The sequence below is a fragment of the Triticum urartu genome, chromosome 3A (genome assembly GCF_056163025.1).
Source record: "Triticum urartu cultivar PI428250 chromosome 3A, HENAU_Tu73, whole genome shotgun sequence".
NCBI lineage: Eukaryota > Viridiplantae > Streptophyta > Magnoliopsida > Poales > Poaceae > Triticum > Triticum urartu.
The window spans coordinates 329,704,265-329,715,801 of NC_141875.1; positions in this window are offsets into that span (position 1 = coordinate 329,704,265).

Genomic DNA, 11,537 nt, shown 5'->3' on the forward strand with positions numbered 1-11,537 from the left:
AGGCAACCCAATTTTATTTTTGTTCCTGTTTAGTAATAAATAAATCATCTATCCTCTGTTATGATTGTGTTTTTTATGTTTTAATTAGTGTTTCTGCCAAGTAAATCCTTTAGGATCTTCTTGGGTGATTGTTGTTTGATCTTGCTGAAAAAATAGAAAGTATGTGATCACGAGAATAATTTTCATTTTTACCAGAGCGCGATAAAATACCAATTCCAACTGCAGTAGATCAATATACAAATTATTTAGGTCGTCCTAATTTTTCAGAATTTCTGTAGTTACAGAAGTATTTGAAACCTCCAGATTTCTACACATTGTTCTGTTTTTAACAGATTCTGTTTTCGCGTGTTGTTTGCTTATTTTTATGAATCTATGGCTAGTATTAGGGGGTATGAACCATAGATAAGTTGGAATATAGTAGGTTTAACACCAATATAAATAAAGAATGAGGTCATTACAGTACCTTAAAGTGGTGGTTTGTTTTCTTATACTAACGGAGCTCATGAGATTTTCTGTTGAGCTTTGTGTTGTGAAGTTTTCAAGTTTTTGGGTAAAGATTTGATGGCTTTTGGAACAAGGAGTGGCAAGATCCTAAGATTGGGGATGCCCAATGCATCCCAAGGTAAAATTCAAGTACAACCAAAAGCCTAAGCTTGGGGATGCCCCGGAAGGCATCCCCTCTTTCGTCTTCATTTATCGATAACTTTACTTGAGGCTATATTTTTATTCACCACATGATATGAGTTTTGCTTGGAGCGTCTTCTATGATTTGAGTCTTTGCTTTTTAGTTTACCACAATCATCCTTGCTGTACACACCTTTTGGGAGAGACACACATGAATCGGAATTTATTAGAATACTCTATGTGCTTCACTTATATCTTTTGAGCTAGATAATTTTGCTCTAGTGCTTCACTTATATCTTTTTAGAGCACGGTGGTGGTTTTATTTTATAGAAATTATTGATCTCTCATGCTTCACTTATATTATTTAGAGAGTCTTTTAGAACAGCATGGTAATTTGCTTTGGTTATGAAATTAGTCCTAATATGATAGGCATCCAAGATGGGTATAATAAAAACTGTCATATAGAATGCATTGAATACTATGAGAAGTTTGATACTCGATGATTGTTTTGAGATATGAAGATGGTGATATTAGAGTCATGCTAGTTGAGTATTTGGGAATTTGAGAAATACTTGTGTTGAGGTTTGCAAGTCTCGTAGCATGCACGTATGGTAACCGTTGTGTAACAAATTTGAAGCATGAGGTGTTTCTTTGATTGTCCTCCTTATGAGTGACGGTCGGGGACGAGCGATGGTCTTTTTATACCAATCTATCCCCCTAGGAGCATGCATGTAGTGCTTGGTTTTGATGACTTGTACATTTTTGCAATAAGTATGTGAGTTCTTTATGACTAATGTTGAGTCCATGGATTATACGCACTTGTACCGTGCATTGCCCTTTCTCACCTCAAGAGTTGGTGCAAACTTCGCCGATGCATCCAAACCACGTGATATGGTACGCTCTATCACACATAAGCCTCCTTATATCTTCCTCAAAATAGCCACCATACCTACCGATTATGGCATTTCCATAGCCATTCCGAGATATATTGCCATGCAATTTTCCACCGTTTCGTTTATTATGGCACGCTTCATCATTGTCATATTGCCTTGCATGATCATGTAGTTGACATCGTATTTGTGGAAAAGCCACCATTCATAATTTTTTATACATGTCAGTCTTGAATCATTGCACATCCCGATACATCGCCAGAGGCATTCATATAGAGTCATATTCTGTTCTATTGTCGAGTTGTAATTCTTGAGTTGTAAATAAATAGAAGTGTGATGATCATCATTATTAGAGCATTGTCACATGTGAGGAAATAAAAAGAGAGAGAAAGGCCAAATAAAAAAAGATAAGGCCCAAAAAAACTGAGAGAAAAAGAGAGAAGGGACAATGTTACTATCCTTTTTCCACACTTGTGCTTCAAAGTAGCACCATGATCTTCATGATAGAGAGTCTCTTATTTTGTCACTTTCATATACTAGTGGGAATTTTCATTATAGAACTTGGCTTGTATATTCCAACAGTGGGCTTCCTCAAAATGCCCTAGGTCTTCGTGAGCAAGCAAGTTGGATGCACACCCACTTAGTTTCTTTTGTTGAGCTTTCATACATTTATAGCTCTAGTGCATCCGTTTCATGGCAATCCCTACTCCTCGCATTGACATCAATTGATGGGCATCTCCATAGCCCGTTGATTAGTCGGGTCGATGTGAGACTTTCTCCCTGTTTTGTCTTCTCCACACAACCTCCATCATCATATTCTGTTCCACCTATACTGCTATGTCCATGGCTCGCGCTCATGTATTGCATGAAAATTGAAAAGGTTTGAAAATACAAAAGTATGAAATAATTGCTTGGCTTATCATCGGGGTTGTGCATGATGGGAGAATTTTGTGTGACGAAAATGAAGCATGGCCAAACTATATGATTTTGTAGGAATGAGCTTTCTTTGGCTATGTTATTTTGAGAAGACATAATTGCTTGGTTAGTATGCTTGAAGTATTATTATTTTTATGTCAATATTAAACTTTCGTCTTGAATCTTTCGGATCTGAATATTCATGCCACAATAAAGAAAATTACATTGAAGATTATGTTAGGAAGCATTCCACATCAAAAATTCTGTTTTTATCATTTACCTACTCGAGGACGAGCAGGAATTAAGCTTGGGGATGCTGATACGTCTCCAATGTATCTATAATTTTTTATTTATCCATGCTATTATATTACTGTTTTGGATGTTTAATGGGCTTTAATATGCACTTTTATATTATTTTTGGGACTAACCTGTTAAACGGAGGCCCAGTGCCAGTTTCTGTTTTTTGCCTATTTCAATGTTTCGCGGAAAAGGAATATCAAACGGAACGAAACCTTCGCGAGGATCTTTCTTGGAACAAATGCAAACCAGGAGACTTGGAGTTGAAGTTTGGAACTCCATGAAGCTTCCACGAAGTAGGAGGGCGTGCCCAGGGGAGTAGGTGCACCCCCCACCCTCATAGGCCCCACGGAGCTCCACTGACGTACTTCTTTCGCCTATATATACTCTTATAAACTAAAAACATATAGGAGAGCCACAAAACCACTATTCCACTGCCGCAACCTTCTGTACCCGTGAGATCCCATCTGGGGCCTTTTCCGGCGATCTGCCGGAGGGGGATTCGATCACGGAGGGCTTCTACATCAACACCATAGCCTCTCCGATGATGTGTGAGTAGTTTACCATAGACCTTCGGGTCCATAGTTATTATCTAGATGGCTTCTTCTCTTTCTTTGGTTCTCAATACAAAGTTCTCCTCGATGTTCTTGGAGATCTATTTGATGTAATATTCTTTTGCGGTGTGTTTGCCGAGATCCGATGAATTTTGGATTTATCATCAAGTTTATCTATGAACAATATTTGGTTCTTCTCTGAATTCTTATATGCATGATTTGATATCTTTGCAAGTCTCTTCGAATTATCGGTTTAGTTTGGCCTACTAGATTGATCTTTCTTGCAAAGGGAGAAGTGCTTAGCATTGGGTTCAATCTTGCGGTGTCCTTTCCCAGTGACAGTAGGGGCAGCAAGGCACGTATTGTATTGTTTCCATCGAGGATAAAAAGATGGGGTTTATATCATATTTCTTGATTTTATCCTTCTACATCATGTCATCTTTCCTGAAGCATTACTCAGTTCTTATGACCTTAATACTCTAGATGCATGCTGGATAGCGGTCGATGTGTGGAGTAATAGTAGTAAATGCAAAATTGTTTCGATCTACTTAACACGGATGTGATGCCTATATTTCATAATCATTGCCTAGATATTCTCATAACTATGCGCTCTTCTATCAATTGCTCGGCAGTAATTTGTTCACCCACCGTAATACATGCTATCATGAGAGAAGCCACTAGTGAAACGTATGGCCCCCGGGTCTATTCTATATCATATAAGTTTCCGATCTACAATTGTAGTTTACTATTTATTTTATTTTGCAATCTTTACTTTTCAATCTATACAACAAAAATACCAAAAATATTTATCGTATTATCTTTATCAGATCTCACTTTTGCAAGTGGCCGTGAAGGTATTGACAACCCATTTATCGCGTTGGTTGCAAGGTTCTTGATTGTTTGTGCAGGTACTAGGTGACTTGCGTGTAGTCTCCTACTGGAATGATACCTTGGTTCTCAAAAACTGAGGGAAATACTTACGCTACTTTGCTACATCACCCTTTCCTCTTCAAGGGAAAACCAACGCATGCTCAAGAGGTAGCAATGCTTTCATTGAGAGTTCCTCTGTGTTGTCGACAAAGGATTCGATGGCTCGTTCGGTCATCCACAATGATGCTGTTTCGGGGGAGATTTTTCCCCCGGGCCAAATTTTCATATTCGGTGGCTTCGCGCTACATGCCAACTCGACTGGCCACCTCAAGAAAATCGACAGCTACGCCCTGGGTCATCGGAACAGTTTCGGGAACCTAAACTATGTCACCGATATCCGAGGAGATTTGATCTTCGAAGGGTTCGCAGCCCCAATCACCGCTCTGGCCTTAGATCTGGAGCAGGCTGTCAGGTCCGAAGACGGGAGTTTAGGGCTCGCCGGACTCTCTATAATTATGGAACTTGTTACCGGTGATCCGGAGGGGATGGCATCATCGGCTAACCGGAAGACGAACCGAACTCCCCTTGTCACTCAAGCACCGGATACTCCGCCGAACTCTAAGTCCGAACTCTCGAGGTTCGTGTCAAGCAGGCACCTCCAGGAGGCTCCAACTCCGGACAGCCCCACGGACTCTCATTTCTCTGCCCAACCCTCACCTTTAAATGAGGCTCTGGACTTAATGCGATCACTCGCCATTACGGAAGGATCGCCTCCAAATTGTGCCCAGCCGAGACTAGGGGTTGAGAGCGGGGAATTTTACATCCCACCCACCACCCACTTCATAGCCACTATCGAAGAACTAACCGACATGCTGGACTATGCCTCCGAAGACATCGACGGTATGGACGACGATGCCGGAGACGAACAAGGCCAAAATCATCCGTTTACCGGACGATGGACAGCCACCTCCAGATACGACGTGTACATGGTGGACACACCCAAAGAGGATGGCGATGACGGCAAGAAGGATCCGGTTGAGGACAAGCCTGTCGAAGCCCCTCCGAAGCGTCGACATCAATGGCGCCGCTCAAAATCGTGTCGCGACAAAGACGGCAATACCGACACCGAAGATAACAATACTCCAGAGAATGCCGAAGATCCTGAAGCCCCTGTAGAGCCAACATCCGAAGAGGGTGATTTGTAGGATGGGAAGTTAAACCCCGATGATCCCGTTGGGAATGAGGGCTCGGACGATAGTAACTACCTACCGATCTCAGAAGAAGACATGAGCCTCAATGACTAAGATTTCATCGTGCCGGAGGAACCCCTCGAACAAGAGCACTTCAAGCACCGGCTAATCGCCACTGCAAGAAGCCTGAAAAAGAAACAGCAGCAGCTTCAAGCTGATCAGGACTTACTCAATGACAGATGGACTAACGTCTTGGCAGCCGAGGAATACGGCCTCAAACGCCCAACAAAAAACTATCTGAAGTGCAAGCTGCTACCCCAATTTGACGACGAGGCACTAGAGCCCATACCGCCAATGCGTGACGCTGCTCACAAACCTGACCGACCACCGCATGGCCGAGACAGAGTGGCAACTCAAGCCGAGCACCAGCCCACACCATCTCGCCATAAAAGCAGGGGAACAACGGCTCCAGAATACACGTATGACCTACGACAGGACCTGGAAAATAGAGTCGGTCAAACCAGATCAATCTATGGATCAAGGGGACGTGCCCTAGCGTGAGAGGACGGCCGTCAGGCCTGGTGCAACAAGCACAATGTCACTTGGGCTGAAAATCGCATACGGACTTCATCTGGAGTGCATAGCGACATTGCCCGATACAGAGGCGTCACACACCCTCAATGCTTCACCGATGAGGTAATGGAGCACCAATTCCGAGAAGGGTTTAAACCCGTGAACATCGACTCATACGATGGCACGACGGACCCCCGCGGTCTGGATTGAAGATTTTCTTCTCCACATACACATGGCTCATGGTGACGACCTACATGCCATCAAATATCTCCAAATTAAACTTAAGGGACCAGCACGGCACTGGTTAAATAGCCTCCCAAAAAATTCTATTGGCAGTTGGGAAGATTTGGAAGATGCCTTTAGATACAACTTCCAAGGTACCTATGTACGGCCCCAGACGCCGATGACCTCAGTCACATAGTCCAGCAACCCGGAGAGTCAACCCGGTAACTCTGGACAAGGTTCCTAATCAAAAAGAACCAAATTGTTGATTGTCTGGATGCCGAAGCCCTCGCGGCCTTTAAACACAGCGTCTGCGATGAATGGCTCGCCCGACACCTCGAATCATCCAGCGCTCCTCTTCTGGTAAAGTGGCGTTGTAAGTTCCGGTGAAGCTTGGTATTCCAATGTTCAGGTACTTAGTGACTTCCTTCAAGTGTCGTCCAAAAGGTGCTTCTTCATCCGGTTGGGCAAACTTGTTCCTTGCGTCCGCCATCCTAAAGAGTAGAAAATGTAGAGGAGTCAGAAATGAGAAGAGAGCAATGATCTAGGGCTTAGCTTAGTGGTCGTGTCCTACACTCAGCGTGTGCTCTGATACCATCTTTGTAGCAACCCGACCTCAAACGGTCAAGTCTCTGTGCTCCAGTGTCATCCCTGGATCGGTAATGCTGACACACAATACTCAAAGGATTTATAACAGAGTAGCAATCACACACTTAATACATCGATGTCTCCAAAGGAGAACTTATTACAATAAATATGGCTTAAGGCCATCTAATTCGATAACAGCGGAAGGCTTGGAAGATAAAGTGAGTCCATCAACTCCAACGGCATAGCTGAGCTGCACGGCAACGACCTAGCGAACCTTACTCCTCGTCTGAAAAGTCTACAACGTGATATGTTGCAGCCCGGAAACGGGTCAGCACATGGAATATGCTGGCAATGTAACACAGTAGAGGAACGAACAGGAATAATGCTAACACTATATGCATATTTGGCTGGTGGAGGCTGTATGGTTATTATGTTTTTGCGAAAAGCCAATTTTTCCCTACAACAAAGGAATAAGTTTTATTTTAACTATCATGGTAGTTGAAACATCATTAAGAAGGTTCCTCCAACTCAATCCCCATTGAAGTAGTTCATTAACCCAACAAATTAATTTAGAGTGATGAGATTCGGTAGGAAAATCCAAGTACTAGATACTCAAGATTGTCCATAACCGGGGACACGGCTAACCATGATTAGATTGTACACTCTGCAGAGGTTTGTGCACTTTTCCCCACAAGACTCGATCTTCTCCGTTGGATTTATCGCACTACATGATGTTTGAGAAACGGATGACCAAGACACAGTCTTTCAGAAGCATTTACTCTTTACTCTGGGTGGCAGTTACACCTACTTTCCCTCTACATCTGCTAGCCCACCACTGAAAGAGGTCACACAACTTACTCATACTATGCCAGAGCCCATAATGGCTTGTGGCTGCACACGGAAGTTTCTAGCATGAATAATCTCAAGATCCCTTTGAGCCAGGGCGGCGGACCGTAGGATGATCACACGGGTACTCCGGGATATCCTAGGACAACACTGGATTCTCCAGGTGCCCAAACAAGCAATCCACCCAGATGTGTATTAAAGTTGCCACCTTATGTTGAACCATTAAGTAACAATCTCACATCTGTCATGGATACACTCAAACCCAATCCACGTCTACGAGCATAGCATAGCAATATAAGCAACATAGAGGTAACCCCTGGGGGTTTGAGGTCGGTGGGTGGTCTTTGCGAAGATCATCCTCTCGTTCCCGGGTGGCTTCATCCTCGGTATGGTGGCTCCACTGAACTTTGCAAAATTTGATAACCAAGCAAACTCTAAAATCTTGACAGGCTTCTCCTCATACGGCAAATCACTGTCCAACTGAATTGCTTCCAGTGGCACTGTATCTCTCAGAGGAATCTCGGCCATCTCTGCATGACACTTCTTCAACTGGGAAACATGAAACACATCATGTACTCCTGACAGTCCTTCGGGTAACTCCAACTTGTAGGCAACTTCTCCCCTGCGTTCCAAAACACGGTACGGTCCCACAAATCTCGGGGCTAATTTCCCCTTAACTCCAAAATGTTTAACTCCTCGAAGAGGTGACACTCACAGATACTCTCTGTCTCTGATTTCATAGACTACCTCCTTGAGTTTTGAATCTGCATAACTCTTCTGTCGGGACTGAGCTACCTTCAGCCTATCTCGAATTAGTTTAACCTTCTCTTCTGATTCCTTAATCAAATCTGGTCCAAACAACTGGCGGTCTCCAACTTCATCCCACATCAACGGTGTTCGGCATCTTCTCCCACACAATGCTTCGAACAGTGTCATCTTCAAACTGGCTTGGTAGCTGTTGTTGTATGAGAACTCTGCGTAGGGCAAATTATCATCCCAACTAGATCTGTAGTCTAATGCACAAGCTCTCAACATGTCCTCCAGAATCTGATTGACTCTCTCAGTCTGTCCATCTGACTGCGGATGAAAAGTTGTACTAAACTCCAGTCTGGTACCCAAGGTCTGGTGCAACTGATGCCAAACCTTTGAGGTAAACTGTGTTCTTCTATCTGATACGATGGTCCTCGGAACTCCGTGCAGACATACGATCCTGGTCATGTATATCTTGGCCAACTTCGCACTTGTATACGTGGTTTTTACGGGGATAAAGTGAGCCACTTTGGTCAAGCGATCAACTACTACCCATATAGAATCATATCCTGATTTGGTCCTGGGCAATCCGGTGATAAAATCCATGCCAAGCTTATCCCACCTTCCATTCTGGTATCGGCATAGGCTGTAGCAATCCTGCTGGCTTTTGATGTTCTTCCTTCACTCTCTGACATACATCACATACGGCTACATACTCGGCAATATCCTTCTTCATACCAGTCCACCAGAAATGCCCCTTCAAATCCAAATACATCTTAGTGTTTCCGGGGTGTATTGAGTATGACGATTCATGAGCTTCCTGTAGTATCAACTTCCTGATCTCTGCATTATTGGGCACATATATACGGTCCTCAAACCACAAGGTGTCGTGCTCATCCTCACGAAACCCTTTGGCTTTCCCTTCACTCATCTTCTCCTTTATCTCAGTGATATCTTTGTCATCCTTCTAAGCTTCTCGAATCTTTGCCAATAGCGTTGATTTAACCTCCAACGTTGCCAGAAACCCTTTCGGAATTATTTCCAATCGAAGTTCCCTAAGATCCTCGGCTAACTCCTTTGGCATCTCTCCGCTTACGAGGGTCTTAACGTAACTCTTACGGCTCAAAGCATCTGCTACGACATTGGCCTTTCCTGGATGATAATGCAGCTTCATATCATAATCCTTTATGAGCTCCAACCATCTCCTCTGCCTGAGGTTAAGCTCCTTCTGTGTGAAGATGTACTTCAAACTCTTGTGATTCATGTATACATTGCAACGGTTTCTGATGAGAAAGTGTCTCCAGGTCTTGAGCGCATGCCCCACAGCTGCTAACTCCAAATCATGTGTGGCATAATTTAACTCATGCGGTTTCAGTTGTCGTGAGGCATACGAAACAACTCTTCCATCCTGCATCAGTACTCCTCCAAGTCCTAAGCGAGAAGCATCGCAATACACTTGGAAGTCCTTGCGTATATCCGGCAGAATCAACACTGGGGTTGTAGTCAAACGTTTCTTCAGCTCCTGGAAACTTGCTTCACATTCTTCAGTCCAATGGAATTTAGTATATGAAACATCCCAAATTTTCAATTTCGAATGTTATAAATAGATCATTCATGCGCATCATATTTTACTGCATTTCGTCTCGCGATCCTCGAAATCCTAAGCAACTCAAGGACCCTCGGAGAGAGTTGGGGATTTCTTAGTTTTCACATTTGAGTTATATCAAATATTGAAACGAGGATTTTTGGTTTTAACTATTTTTCTCTCCGAAAAATCTTCCATATTAAAATATATGAGAGGAGATAATATGACTTCTCCAAAGTAAATGAAATATTGGAGGAAAATATGAAAATCAAATATTTGATTTTATTCGGAGTTTATTGCTATTTTATTTGAATTAGAAAAATTGCATGTTTTTCAAAGTTGCATTTTAGGGCCAAGAAAGTGTTCATCTTGTTCTAAATATTTTATTTAGACGGTGAAATTTTGTTTTGGCATTTTCAGTTTGTTATTTTGTTTTCTAGGATTTATTTTAAGTTTCGGCGAAATTATTTAAAAAAAAGTCTCAGCGCCCGACTGGGCCGAAGCCCAGCCGAGCCGGCCCACTAGCCCCGCGCTGTCGTCTCCTTCCAGGAGACCGGGAGGCCGCCGCCGCCCGCGACGCCGAGTCCGGCCAGGACTCTGCCGCGCTCCCCTTGCCCCCTCCCCAAGCAAGCACCCCCCCTCCTTTTATACCCCGCCCCCGGAGCCCCCACCACCACCAACCCCGCTGCCTGCCTCGCCCCGCCCCGCAGCGCCGCACACCGCCGCCTAGCCGCGCCGCGCCGCCCTATGCCGCGCGCCGCCGCTCGCCGTTGCCGCCTGTCGCCGCCCCGCGCCGCCCACCGCCGTAGCCCACCTCGCCGGAGCCGCAGCCCCGCCTCGCCGGACCTCACCGGAGGTAAAGCCACCGTTGCCGCCGCCGGTTTTCTTTTTAGAAAAGACCGATCCAGTTTTTTTTGGAAAAAACCCTAGGTTCGTTTTTTTAGAATAGATCGGTTTATTTTTTTTCCGGTATAGTTTATTTAGCGGATGTTCGTCCGTATGTTCGTTTTAACAAACAATGTTCACCCGTTAGCCACAGACAGCGAACTTTCGTTCGTTAGCCTATTCGTCAGTTTTCTTTTTCTCGGATTATCCGTGATTATTTTCGACCGCGATTTCTGATCCGATTTTCGTTTTAGTTTATCTTTTCGCTCGTTTGTCGGAATCAGGCAACTCAAGCACCTAGATCTTCGTCTCGAAACCCTCTTTCTGTTTAACCAACTTGAATAAGATTTTGGAACTATAAAATTTGACTTAGGTCCAGATTAGCAATCGGATCTTGTTTCTTTCGCAGTTTGAGTTTCGTTGCTCCGTTTGATTTGATTCTTTTTGCAAACCGGAGTTCTTAAGTTGAACTTTCTGGTTAGATCTTCTTATTTGAGATTTACCCGTGCTTCTTGCTTGATTGCTTATGCATGCTATTACTTATTTGTGATAGAACACCCGGAGTGTGAAGCGTGCTACTACGAGTCTCTAGGTTTTGCGGATCATCAGCAAGGCAAGTAACACATTGATCATACTCTTTTCATACCCAGTTTTTATGCAATAGCTCCAATCCTCAAAAATTGCATGATTAGGATGTGATTAACATGTGGGTTGGCAAGTAGTTGATGAGGTAGAACCTATTGCCCTG